Here is a 14,307-nt window from a genome sequence, read left to right as displayed (position 1 = left end):
TTACATACATGTACAGCAAATATACCCAAATACAGCATTCAGTAAATGATAGGATTTCTGCTCTGCAATCTGGATGGCTCTCAAATGCAGATCTAGCAAACGGGCAGAGATTGTTAAAGACAGTAAGAGCCTTGCAGATACTTTCAGGAGACTGTTCCCTGTTATGTGGAGGGAAGTCCGTGCTGCTGTTGCAAAGAGGTGGGAGGTTCTGAGTTACCCTGGTGAAAGCTATGGAGTCTGGATGTAATGTGGATTTTTAGCCTGAAGATTCAGCTGAAAAACTCAGTCGGAAAAAACCTCCAGACTATCCGTAAAACTGAAACCGGCAAGAAGCACAAGTCAGACCGTGCGACAGCCCTGTTCTAATATTAAAGAGCAAACAGCTGGAAAGAGACTTGAAGGCAATGGCCTGTGACTGTCCCAAAAGCAGAAGGTGGTAAAGCTGAAGGGGAATTTTTTTTTATTGGAAAATTCCCATTACCTGAAACTGTTGCTCTTTGCAGAAACCTTGCAGGTTTGATGGACGTGCTCTTGGGCCAGCTTGGAAGCAAGGGGGAACCTCACCTCCAACCGGGACCTCATCTCTAGCCTGGACCTTGCCTCCAAGCTGGCTGCCAGGGCAGGGGAGCCAGGGCTCAGCACCAGCCCTGGATGCAGCAGGACTGGGATGCGCTGCCCATGAGCCAGATGACAGCACCGAAACTGTGGGATCCTCCAGTCTCAGCTTTGATCACATCTGGCTGGGGCCAAAGGATGAAGTTGCACCCCTTTTTTTGCAAAAGTCCTGGCATTGCAGCCAGCCTGATGCATTTGTTGTCTTAAATAACAACTGGAAGTTTGCAGGCTGCTGACAGAGCCAGAGCAAAGGAGAAGAAAATTAAGGAGGATAGGAGGATAATGTATTCACCAAGAGAGGAGGAATTCAGTCGGGGCAGAAGGCCAGCATAAGATACAGGAACTATTTATAGCTGAGGTATAATTGGGACTAAAGCAATGCTTGGGCCTCAAGGCAGCTTCTGGTAGCTGTGATTAATTCACGGGATCCTCACTGAAAGGGCAGTTTCTCAATGGACAGAAGGAGGAAAGATGAGGGCTAGGTTTCCATATCTGTAATCCTGCCAGGGAACGTCTGCCTGGAGGTGCTACGGGGGAAGTAACACTTTTCAGCTATTTGCAAACTGATTTTTTTATGAGCAAATGCTGTAATAACAGCTCAGGCTGTGAAACTCTGCTCTGAGACCACTCTCCACCACTGAGTTTCCTTCCAGCAGCTGCGGGAAACCCAGCAGACACACAGCCCCTCCATAAGACAACACATTTCCAGGGTCAGTTACATTACACTCCCTTCTTTCCAATTATTTTCTTAAAAATGGAGAAAAAAACCCCATCCCACCAGCCCCAGAGCTGGCATGCAGGCAATGTGCTTGCAGATGGTTAGTGATAAAATCACCGTATCTGTCCCGGGAATTTCTGAGGTTCCTTGGGAAGTGAAACAAAGCAGAAGAGCAACTGGTGATGGAGCCAGTAGGACTCTGCAGGGAAGACACTGGCAGTGCTGGTCTTCTACCAGGACCCAAAATAACAAGGTCCTTGCATGGGCACTGAAGATGCATTGGGTCCTCAGCACAGCATCTGATGCCCCTATCAGTAAAATAATCAAGCTGGTTTTGGGCCATGTAGAACAAGACTGAGATTAAGCACCTGGGCCAAGCAGCAGGTACTGAGACCCGCCCCAGCAGCACCAGTTTAACCCAGCTCCTTCCAGAGGGACGCGCGTGGGAGCCAGTGTCACCCCCATCCCCTCCTGGAGTGATGACCCCCTCGCTGCCAGCTAAGCCTCAGTAAGTGTGCTGGGGACATTGGCTGCAGGAGCCTCTCGTGTGTCCCCAAAAGCAGTTTTACGGCAGAAGAGGCCCCAGAAATGGGAAACAGCCTGACAGCCTCTAGCACGTCCACAGGACGAGCCTCAGCTCTAGCTGGTTCACAGAGAAGAGTCCAGAGGGCACAAGGTCCCTCGGTGGCATAAAACTTCAGGTGCTGTCCCTGTGCCCGCACCCCGGCCACATCTCCCTGCTGCTCTTCTCAGCCCCGGTTACAACATCTGGCGCTGCCTCCTTCCTTCACCACTGCCCGTACTGATTTATTGCAGTGGACTGGAGTCCCAGGGAGGCAAACATCTAGGAAACAATGGAGTTTGAAGGTCACCGAGAAAAGAAAAAAAAAAAAAAAAAGAAAAAAAGTGGATTTTGGTGGATTTTGGCAGCATACTTGGTACATGCTGAGGAGAAGGGAAGAAGCAAGTGAAGGAGGAGGAAGGAGCTGTCCCAGATGCTTTGGATGCAGATGCCCAGCGGCTCACCCTTGCCCCCCAGCCCCTTCCCAAGCCCCATCTGTCACCTTTTCCAAGCCAGGTGAGCACTGATATATCCCATACACCCCCCTTTCCCACCCCTTGGGGGTAGTACCTTCACCCACCAGCCGTCCAGGAGTTGGCTTCCCCCAGGAGGAGATGCTGGAAGAGCTCAGCCGAGACAGGAGAGCGGCCAGCGGCACGTCTAGGGTGGAGCGGCCATCCCAGTGCCGAGGGCAGAGCCGTGCCCCATGTGCAGGTCGGGACCGAGCAAGGATGGGGACCCCGGCCAAGCCTCCTCTCCGGGCACAGCAGGGTCTTTGCAGCATTAAACAAAGGTCGTGCCAACCCCTCCGCTGCTCCTGCCAGGCATCCGATGGCGTGGATGGGAAGCCGGCGCTGGTGGAGAGCTGACACCGTCCCCACATGAATATTACATGAGGACCCGCGAACCTGAGATGCCAACACAGGCTGTGTGGTGGCACCGAGAGCCCCCCCCTTTGCCAAAGCCTGGGTTTAGCCTGGTTTCCTAAAGACCTGAGATGCCGGAGAGGATGCTGCTGCTCGCCTGCCTGCTCCCCTCCATAACAGTGCAAGCTGCTGGCCCGTTGCAACCCAATTTGGCAGCAGGGTCAAGACTGGGGTCCTGCAAGCTTGGGGGTGGAGGACCGAACACCTCGACTCTGTTCCCAAGTAGGGACAAGCCTCCAAGCAAGCTTAAACCTGTATTAGACACCAGAGTAACCACCCAGCCTCCCACAGCACTCTCCCTTTGGATTTTCTGGTGTCTAATATGGGACCGAGCAGATGAATTGTCTTCAGTTGATGGTGAAGCACGCATCCTCCGTTTAGTTTGCTGCTCCCAGAAGCACTTGGCTTTGTCCTTTAGGGTTTCACCCGTGTGGCTTTCCAGGAGGGGAGCATGGAGGGACAGACAGACTTCGAGACATGGGCAGGGAGGTGGAAGCAGTCTCTTTCCTGGCCAGCTTCTAGTTAAAGATACGGTTGCAGGTTACTGGTTAATTATTCATGGCTAAACAGGGCATTTTAATCATTGCTTTTTACTGGGGAGCTGGGAGCAGGGAACAGCGTTTCCATGGCTCATCTCTTTGCAGGAATTATGCCCATCAGGTGGGTGCCGCCTCCATTGCCCCCGCGCTAACAAGACTTCCAGTTCTCCCACCTGTACCGGGGACAGACCCCACTGCCAGCCCCATGGGGTCATCCTGCGCACACCGCTCTTGAGCCCAGGGAAGACCCCAACCTTCAGACCCAGTCTTCCCCTTCCCCCTTCCCCACACAGCCAAACTGGGGAGAGGAGCCAGCAAGGATCAGGCTGCTCGGTGCAGGGAGATCTCTTCCCATCTTTTCTTGAGTCTGCCCTCTCCTTGCTGACTGCTTGAAGACATTTCTCTCCTTTCCCCACCTCATCTCTGCCTCCTTGCTTTATACCATTAACCAGGAGGGTCCATCAGCAAGATACTGCCATAAACTGGTCCTTCAGCTGCAGTGCAATAAATATGAGCCGAAAGAGACCTCACGGATTGGGAAGTGACCTGCGGTGGCTGCAGGGATTGTCCCCTGGGCAGTAGGATATTAGCCTGCACTCACAGAAGACTCGAGCTTAAATTTCAGCAGATCTGCTAAGCCGGAGAGCTGGAGGATGCTGCTGTTGGGAGAGAGCTCAGACACAGCCTGGTCTGGTATCAATGCAAGCAGCTGGGGATAAAAGAAAAGCAGGAGCTGAAGAAACTTATCTACATGGATGATGTGGCAGCCTGACCTGTGGGCACAGGAGCTGTAGAACTGGTGCTAAGTCCCATTTGCCCAGCCCCGTGCTGATGACCTGCACCCAGACCCTCTCCTGCCCCGAGCCCTGGCCAGGCAGTCCATGCCCAAGCTGGGAAACTCTCCCCCCATCCAAACCTGATGGGAGCCGGGCTTCTCTCAAGACCTCCCAGTTCCCTTCCAGTGCTGCCAGGGACCGCTCCAAGCCTGTCTTTTACATTTGGCTTTTGCTGTAGATAAATATTCCCTGCAGGCTCCAAAGCCTTAGGCCACACATCCAAGAGACCCAAGCTCCTCCAGGGCTGACAGGCTCAGCTTTAGAGAAAGGGAGAGCACACCGTGTACGGGATCAGCCCCAACATGAGCTAGGAAAGCTGGAAACAAGAAGGAGGAGAAGGAGCAGGGAGAGCAAACCTACTTGTGCTCCTTCGTCTTCTCTTTGCCTTTGCTGGAGCCGGTGGCCACGCATCAAGGGAACAAAAGGCAAACAAGCTTCAGTGCACTTCAAGTGCTTCAAATCAGACCATACCATCAGAACAGGCTGCCCTTCCCTTGTAGCTTCCCTGCTCCTCACGAGTCCTCCAAGTGCCCAGGCTGCGGTCATGGGCAACCTTCCTCAGCAGGGCTGACCCCAAACACCCCTGTCCTGCCCACAGCTGTAATTTAGGTGGACAACATCTCTGCATGACCCTCTGCTAGGCTAGAGGGGCTGAGGGGAACCACAACTCCCCGCACTAGGAGCTGGAGGTGATGGGCATCCACTGGATGTGCGAATGGGGCCAGTAAAGGAGGTATGGCTGTGCGTGCATGCGAGTGGGTACGTGCACAGACTGGGGATGCTGCCAGGGCAGGAGACAAGGCTTCTTCTCCTCTTTGGTAGAGGTGAGTGGTCTTCCTTATCCTCCCACAAAGATGTATTCCCATCCTCCCTCCAGAGAGGGCTCAGCTAGAGGAGATGGGCTGGATCTGGGGGTCCTCATCCCTGCCCAGACAGACACTCTGTCCTCCTGCCCCGACACCATGTAGGAAACACTGACTCCTCACCTCCCTGTTTCACTTCGCAGACTCCTGCTCTGTCTCTGCTTTCTGGCTTTTCAAACCTGTTTTCCTTCTCTCATGGCTCCCACATTTCTCTGTTTGGGTCCTGCCTCCCTGTTTTCCTCCCCAGTCACTCCTTCTTCCCTGGCTAATCTCCCCCACTGTGCATCAGCAAAGTGGGGAGGAGAAAGGAATTAACCAGCTCTAGAAAGTAATCAGGAGGGCTGCTTTTTAATTACAGCTTGTTACTCTGCTTCATCCCATAGCCATGTCTGTGCTGGGGACACGGGGCAGGAGGGTGGCTTCAGAGCATGAAGCTCCAGCTCCCTGTGCACCGAGCTGCTGGAAAACCACCCAGAAAAAAACCATTTTTGTTTGATGTGTTGCTGGATGGGTTTTTAGAGAGCTGAGGTCCAGAAGACCAGCTCCAGCACAAGACAAGGGACAGGATCCAGCGCTGGGTAGGAGGCTGGGAAGAGCAGGCTCCTCCCGTTCAGCCCAGCATGGGCAGGGATCAGCTTAGAGTCTGGGCTGGAAACCCATCCAGAAGCTGCTTCTGAAACAAGCACTCCTGCTCTCTCCCTGCACCGACACTTGCTCTGAGAGCAAACCAGCAGAAATTATTCCCTTGCCAGCTGAGTTTGTCACGGGAGCAAGCAAACACCAACGCCAGCAGCTCAACTGGTTCATCTGCATTGTAAAAGCTGCCCTAGTGCCCCTGCCCAGTTCGGGGAGAGGATTTAAATCACTCCATGCTTTCTCCTGCAGCTCGTGGATGTGGTCCGAGCTCCCTGCAAAGCCATGGCTCATCACCATCTCACCCCGCAGCGTGGCTGGTTTGGCTGGGTCTGAACGCACAAGCCCTTTGCATCGCTGTAGGGACCAGCAGCTGCATCTCCCCGAGCAACTCACTGGTGCAAAACCCTTCCCTGCCACAGCCGGGCTGGGAAACTGTCCCTCCCCACCAGTGCCCATCCAAAGTGCCCTGGGAGTGCCAGAGTGCCTGGTCCCCCCCGCATGCCAGGATGGGGAGCAACATCCTGGGGTGGGTGGGACTGGGCAGTGCCTGAGCCTGCATCCTTCCCCTGTTCATTTCACTGGTGTCAACGTGGCCTGGATGAGGGAGGCAAGAACATAGCTGTGGCTGCCCTCTCGCTCTGAGTGTCTCCCTCCTCCTGCGTCTCCCTGCTCTCCGGGCTCCCGTACGCAGCAACGCATGGTGCTGCTGGTCCTGGGCACTTGGATCATCAGTGCTTGGGTGAACGAGGCGACTGCACTACGTGAGAGGTCCAGAGGTTGTTCTTCAAGGGCCTGGTGGAGCAGCTAACACCAGATTACTCTTCCTCCCTCCCCTCCTTTATCCCTTGCCCCTTCCACGCCAACCCTCACTGCAAAAGGTGCTTCTCTGAGCCACGGTTTGGGCTCTGGGTGCCTGAAAAGGGCACAGATTTCCCATTAGTGGCACCACCAGAGAATTCTCGTTTTATGCCTTCAAGCAACTTGGTCTTAAGCACTCTCACTAGCACAGATGAACTTGTGGTCCTGCCCTGCAGCCATTTCAGGGGGATGCAGTAACACTGCTGCGAAGGGCTAGAGCCTGGAGGTGGAAAGTGAGCCTGGGCACAAGCAGGGACGGGGGGGAGTCAGGGTACCTGAACGGTAACATGAGGTGTCTCTTCTCTTTCCCCTTAGCCTTAGCTCTGCAATCACAAAGAGCAATTCATTCAGACGTGATTCATCCTGCTGCAGTGACAAAGACCCTTGCCCGCCTTCTCCCCTCAAAGCCCTCATCAGCAACATGCACCAAGCAATCAGCCAAACCCAACTCGCAAGCCTGCCAGAGGGAGATCTTGCTGCAACAGGACTTCCTAACCCACTGGCATCCAGGGGACTGGGTACAGAGACAGCGACAGTACTGGTGGTGCTGGAATGAGCGGGGAGGGGCGAGAGTGCATGAACAAGATAGAACAACTGACAGAAAAAGAGCATGGATGTATAAATCATATGGCACTGGGCTGGCTGGTGTTACGCATAGATGGATGTACAGATGGATGGATGGATGGAGGGAGGGAATGGCACTGGCATGAATGGACAGATAGACAGACCTGTACTGGGATGGATGGATGGATGGATGGATGGATGGATGGATGGATGGTGAGAATTGCAGTGATGGATGGCAAGAAATGCAATGAGATGGATGGATGCATAGGATTGTATTGAGATGGACTGATGGACAGATGGACAGATTGGTGGATGGTGAGAACTGCATTGGGATGAATGGATGGATGGGTGGATAGCTAGGCAGACAGACAAATATTGCCCTTGAATCTCCTTTGGAAGGCCCCTGAGTAGAAGGAAATGTGTCCTTGCTGGGCATAGGGGAGAACAGACTGAACACAGAGAAGCCCCGCTCTTTGGGGAGGAGGGGATGGGGCGAATACAAGAAAGCCCTGCCCCCCATTAAGAAGAGGGCAGGAAGGAGTTAGGACCTTTCTCTGGGTCCAAACGCCATGCAGGGATTGGTATGCCAACACATATGTCACATACATGCACACACCATGCCCAAAGGGCCTGAGCGAAGCAGGGATACCATGCCCAGTACCTGGGATCTTCAGGGTCTTCGCTGTTTGGAAGAGACACAGCCAGGAGGATGAATGTGAGGAAGAAACAAACCCACCCAAACAGACCCACCCTCCCACAGCCCATGGGAGCCAGCCAGGACAGGGGAAGGGGCTAACGGCTGCCACCACCCCCTGGGAGGATGCTCCTGGGCTGATGCGGAGAAGGTTCATTCAGGGCAATGCACACCAGAGGGCAAGGTCCCGCTCTGGCCTCGGCTGGTGCTGCGTGGTGAGGTACTGAGGAGGCATCGTCCCACGGCTCTTTGCAGCCACCCAGGTCCTGCTTGCCAGTGGCAGGACAGCACTCTTCTGCAGGTTTCTTCTGCATCTTCTCCACCTCGCCCCAAATATTGAGCAGTGGCAATGAAGAGCAGACTTACAGGGACGGGTTTGGGCTGGGATCATTGTTCTGGACTCACCCATGCCAGATAAATTTACCCATACAGATGTATTCTTACTGATGGCACCTTAGGGAGTCCACTAGCCCTACAGACGGGGTGGTCATCATCATATTATGTGGGATACGGCTGTAGAGGGACCACAGGACCTGCCTCTCCTTTGCAATGTGACATGGAGGAGGTTTGCAGGTGTGGCTGGGCCCCACAGAAAGCTCCTGGAGCACAGGGCTCGTATGCTAACGTACAGCTCTTCCTCCCTTGCAGGCTTCAGCTCCAGCTTCAGAACACTCACGTGTGCTGTCCCACACTTGCAGAGAAGAAGTGCTGTGATGCCGATGCAGGAAGCATCGGTCTGGACCACATACTCTGCTCTCCTGGCTTAAGATTTGGGAATTAATTTGAATTAAGGAAGATTTGGAGCTTAAACCATACATTGGCCTGTATCCCAAATCCTGGGTGTACTTATGCCTGGACAGTCAGATATTCATGGGATGTGGGGTGACTGGGATGGGCTGGGATGACAGCAACCCCCCCCCCAAAGCCGAGATCCCACCAGTCATGGCATTTTGGTACCTTGCTACCGACTTGTATCCATCGTTAAACTTAATCCTGAGTGAGGCACCAAAGAGAAAGAGAGAAAAAAAAAATACCAGTGTCAGGCTTCTTGAAGCAGCCCACCAGCAGCGAGGGAAACATTGCCCTGGTGAGTGCAGGGCCATCCCTTCCAAGGAGGGAGGTGGTGGTGCGTCCAAGCCACAGTTCCCTGCCACAGGGTGCTCCAAGACAGCTGACGGGTGGTAACTTCAGCTGTCTGCACCCAGCCTAGGGTGCTCCGCTCACATTATCCCCAGGAAAAACCTGGCTGGTGACAGGATCTGCACTTCTGGCACAAGGCACAAGAGTTGTCAGCACCCTGGCGCAGCCAGCATCGTCCATTGCTCCCGCTAGATCTGGAAGATCTCCTACACTGGAACGATTTGGGGTCAATCTCGATCACAGGTGCTAACAGCTTCCAGGAAATACCTCAAGCTGCTGGAGGCTCTGCCTTGGGACGCACAGCAGCACCCAGTCCCTTGCTTTGAACACCTTTTCCTCGCCCTCTTCCTGCTTTTCAGGGTCCTCAGGATGCATTTTTTTCTAGCAATTCAATGGTACATTGGAGGGGTTGCAAAAAGGATGGGGGAAACTTGACAGGGACTGATAATCTTTGGGAGATCATTTAACTTTTTTTTGCTGAGGATGAAAAGGACCCCAGCCTTGCCTGGTTATGCTGATGGAAGCACTGGTCCAGTGTGTGACATCCCGAAGATGTGGGCCCAAATGCCACACATGAGTTAGCAATTTCAGACCCTCCTTATCTACTTGGACACGGAGGTTATGAACTGTCCACACCGGTCTTCTACGACAACCAAGGATGGAGACACACACATCCAAAGGCTGAGTCAGATCCTATGTGGGTAAACATCCCTTGGGAGATTCCTCTTTCCTTTGACTATAGGGGCAACCTAGGAAGATTGGGATCACAGCAAGAACCTTGCTGAGCTTCCTAGGGCCATGCAGGATGGTGCTGGGATGCACCTCACAGCACTATCTAATTCCTACCTCTCTATAGCCACAGCAGCTCTGGAAAGCCACCGTGAGCAGCAATAGTGCCAAGCAAATGTGTTTGCACCATTGAGCAGCACAGGCTGACCAGCGAGGCACCCAGGCCTGACAGAAGGAGGGAGTCTTGCCTCTCCCAGACTCCTCTCATGGGTATTTTCATCACCAAGTTCAACTCCAGTGCTTGGCAATGTCCCCAGCTTTGGAGCGAGTGACCCTCGGGGATAATTAGTGGCAGGCAGAGGGTTGAACCCAGTCAGACATGTCTTGGATCCACTGGGTACACACAAGAAAAGACACCATCAATAATTCACCATGACCAGATTGCTTTCGGCTGCAGAGCTCTGTCCTGCCCATGAATATTTCAAGGTCAACAGCTATCAGGTGATGCTTCCTGGGATCTCAGTTTCACGGTGGTCAGGAGCCATGACGTGCACAGCCCTATCCCATCCAAATTTTGGCAGTCCAGTGGGGTCCCCACTCTCCCTGCACCACCTCTGGAAGTGCCCATCTCTCTTTACTGGCCACAGATGGAATCTAAGGATACGTTGATATTGCTAAATAAATGGGCCAGGGCTCATTCTCTGGCCATAGCTGGTGTCCCACAGGTAAAGTCCCTTCCCTCCACAAACTGCATCCAGGCTACCTGTTGGGAGTGGTCCCTGGTCTCTTATATCACAGTCCCTGTGCTACCATAAACTACCCCAGACATACATTGAGCCAAAGCCATGCCAGGGACCACGCTAACGACCTAATAGATGGGAAGGTGCTACCCCCTGTGCCCTGGCTTGCTTCGTCAAACGGATGCTGCGTAGGGTGAGCGGGCTCCTAGCCTGTAAGCCTCAGTGAAGCGCTTAAATCTAGACTTGACAGATCTGGGCGTCCAAGTTTTGATATTTAAGCCCGGATTTAAGGAAGCGCTCTCTGGAGAGCAAGATTTTGAACGTGTCTCAGCACCGCAGAGGCAGGATTTCAGGGCCACCATCTGAGCAGGGCTGGTGTGGGTATTTACCTAGCGTGCTGCTCTTCTTCTGCATCGTCTCCAAGGCTAGGGCATTTACAGAGAGAGAGGAAAAAAACCACTGTGATACAAAGATAGAGGGCTCTTCCATTGTGTCAGCATTTTAAAAAACAGGATGATTTGCTTCAGCACAGGAAGAACTTCAGAACATAGCAGCACAGCAAACCACTCCATGCATGTCTGAAAACCCACAACCACCCTGCACTGGGCTGATCCTCCCTCTGCCACCCACGCCGCTCCTGGCCGCGCCTGCAGGGTCCATGCATGACCCAGGCTGGTTTTCTGTGGCTATTTGTCTGGCCGAGCTCCACGCTTGGGTGGAAGTGAAGTGGTCTCCTCCACCCTGACCTCCATCCTCCCTCCTCCCTTCTGCTTGGGGTGAATTCGCTCGAAGAGAAAAGATGCTTAGGCTGGAAAAAGCTGTGTTGGGTCGGTGCTTTACCCTGTGCGAGACTGCCTGGAAGGAGGTAAGATGAATTACCAGCAGCTTTTCGCTTGGAAAAGTCCTGCCATCACCCCATCCTGGCTGATTGCATCAAGTTAGGTTTTAGCTATCCCAAAGCACACCAGCTCCCTCGCCAGCAGAAACACGAGGCCAATATAATACAAACAATTATCACAGCTTGCAAACTCAGGCCCCATCCTGCAAACACCTGCGCAGCACCCTCAGAGGGATACAGCACTACTCCAAGGGGCCTCAGAACGAAGCTCTGATGGTTTTAGCAGCACTGGCCCAAGGCATTTCTGCTCCCAGCTCTGCTGGAGCTGCCTCCCCCTCCCGAGAGCAGACCCTGTAGGTGCTGGGAAATGGGGTCGAGCTCCTGCACATCGTGATCTGTGCTTGGAAAGCTGCGGGATTGCTCTCAGACAGCTGCTTCAAGCGAAGCATGGTGGTCCTGCTTACGTTAATGACAAAAGTCCCACGCTTAGCATCAAGCAGAGATGTCTGCCTCTGTGGGACTGCAGACACGTGAGGGTAAAACACACATAGAGGCACCCTGCAAAGGAGGGAGAGAAGACGAGGACGCCTTCTGTCAGAGCAAGGGATCATCCAGGATCCAGTGCTGGCCAAGGAGGACACCCTAATAGGTATAAGAAATTAAAAATAAAAGGAAAAATAAGTCTTTTTGTCTCAAGTCCTTGTGTGCCCAGCACACTGCCTGCTTTCTCGGCTGCTCCTGCGTGCTGAGCCGCGTTCATACGGACCAGATTGCTCCTGAGGGGTAAGAGCCAGAGCCCAGCGTCGTGTGTCTGCAGTTAAGGCTGTTTCTCCCCAAACCATGTCGCTTTAGCGCACTTTGATGTGCGAGACCATCTCGCTGGGGGCTTTTTCAGCTGGGGTGCTAATGGCTTTCCTCCTCCTCAGTGGTACCAGCTGCCTTCTCCTTGTCTCGTCTCCAACCGGCTGCCAGCTTGCCCGGCCACCCAAAACCCACGTGCAAAACACAGAGGCAGCCCATGTGGGAAAAGACGAGCAGTCAGAACGGGTCAGCAGAGACTTACTGCTGGGTTTCAGCTTTGGGAGGGCTTTGATCTGCTGGTAGCACCAAAGCCCGGTCACCTGCGTGGTGGGAACCTGGTGCAGAGACATCCACGTGGCTCTGCAGGAGCTGGATCGAACACAGCACGCGGCCCCTTTGCTGGTGCAGATGGATCTGGTTCCCCTGGTACTGGCAGCATGAGGTGAAGCCCTAGGGCACGATCCCCAAAAGCCTTGATGAAGATTTGCAGGCTGGGGCACTGCTTTGCTCCACGGGAAGGTGGCAGGGCTGCCCCGGACCCTGCTGGCTCTGCTGGGGCTGGAGAGGGCTGTACCTCTGCTAGCAGACCTGCCAAAGCTGCATTGATCTCTGGGCTGAACCATCTCGGGGATGCCTGTGTCTGAGTCCCAGTGGACTGACCAGGAGGAAAAGGAGAGCACCGGGTCTCAAAGCTGGGAGCGGGGTGAAAGAAAGGCAGAGCAAGGAAGGAAGATGCCTGAGATCATAGGAAAGGTCATTCGCAAAGATGGGAGTTAAAACAGGTCCCCATGTCTGGGGACAGACTTTTTAGTAGCGATAGGACAAGGGGTGATGGTTTTAAACTGAAAGAGGGGAGATTCAGACTGGATATAAGGAAGAAATTGTTTACGCTGAGGGTGGTGAGGCACTGGCACAGGTTGCCCAGAGAGGTGGGAGATGCCCCATCCCTGGAAACATTCCAGGTCAGGTTGGACGGGGCTCTGAGCAACCTGATCGAGTTGAAGATGTCCCTGCTCATGGCAGGGGGTTGGACTAGATGGCCTCTGGAGGTCCCTTCCCACCCAAACCCTTCTGTGATTCTATGTCTCCAGGGCTGTAGACTGGCTTGGCCCATGACCCCTTAGGCTGCTCCTGTGACATTCAGGGGACAGAAAGGGCCATGCCTCGTTCATCCCCCTTCTCTTGTCCTTTCCCTCCTTGCTCCTCGGCCAGCTCCTGAGCCCAGATCCAGCTGTCTGCACCCTGGTCCAGCTGCCCTGATGCAAACTGTCCATTTTCTGTGCAAGATGGAGAGTCCAGGGGGTTCCCTGGGCTGGAGGAAGGACATCCCGGGGCATGCTCGGGTCTGCGAAGCTCTCGGCACAGCCGCAGGGAAGGGGACGGGGGGATGAGGATGAGGAGGGCCAGGAGAGGGTCTAGTGGGAGCCCTCTCCAACCACACTGAAACTTTTTTGAAATGAAAATCTGGCAACACCAAAACCTTCTCTTCTTTTTATTCTTTTGGTGCAATTTCTTCTTGGGTCTGGGACCCGTAACTGATGGAAAAGGAAGAACCTTCCAAAGGAGCCAGGACATTTTTGTTCATATGAACGAAAAAATTTTAAACAAAATGAGTCCTTTTCTTTGATTCAAAAGGATCAAAGTGCCTTTTGATTCTTTTCAAAAGCCTGAATGTGAAACGTCTTTTCTTTCTTTTTTTTTTTCCCCTTGTTTGATTCATGGTAAGCTCCAGCACAGGTTTGCTGCAGCCCGAGCCAGGCTCAGCTTTGCACAATGCCTCAGGTGTTTCTCAGAGCGTCGTGTCCTCCTGTGCAAAATCCTCCTGGCACCGGGGAAGCTCAGTGACAACATAGTCAGCGGTAAAATGCCATCAGCGCCTTCAGAGGTGCAATCTGTCAGGGGATCGATCTCAGTGCAGGCTGGGGGGGGCTAAACCCTCCCCTTCCCAGGGATGGGACAGAGTGGACCAATATTTCCTGCATCTTCCCCTTCCTGCTGCAAGCTTGCGTGGATGCATCTAGCCCCATTATCCCTGAAAAACCTGCCTCATTTAAACAGGTTTGCTCAACTGCTGCAGTCTCCCTCTCTCTAACTTTTTATTCACTCATCCAGGACTCCCACAAGCAGGGACCTCAGCCTGCCGGGGAAAACCTCTCCCCTCCCAGCCAGGACCCATCCAGACCGACCAGGGGTGGCCCTGCCCGGGCATCCTGGGGCGGATGATTAAGGTCCAGCTCTCATCTCCTGC

At 53.7% G+C, this 14,307-nt stretch overlaps 1 protein-coding gene across 1 annotated transcript in view; it reads right to left on the bottom strand.

Moving 5' to 3' along the window:
- Positions 1-14,307, bottom strand: part of OTOF (otoferlin) — a 112,035-nt gene that overhangs the window by 44,663 nt on the left and 53,065 nt on the right. The window lies entirely within an intron of this gene.

The sequence above is a fragment of the Gymnogyps californianus genome, chromosome 3 (genome assembly GCF_018139145.2).
Source record: "Gymnogyps californianus isolate 813 chromosome 3, ASM1813914v2, whole genome shotgun sequence".
In the NCBI taxonomy this organism is placed as follows: Eukaryota; Metazoa; Chordata; class Aves; order Accipitriformes; family Cathartidae; genus Gymnogyps; species Gymnogyps californianus.
This window is presented reverse-complemented; position numbering and strand designations above follow the sequence as displayed.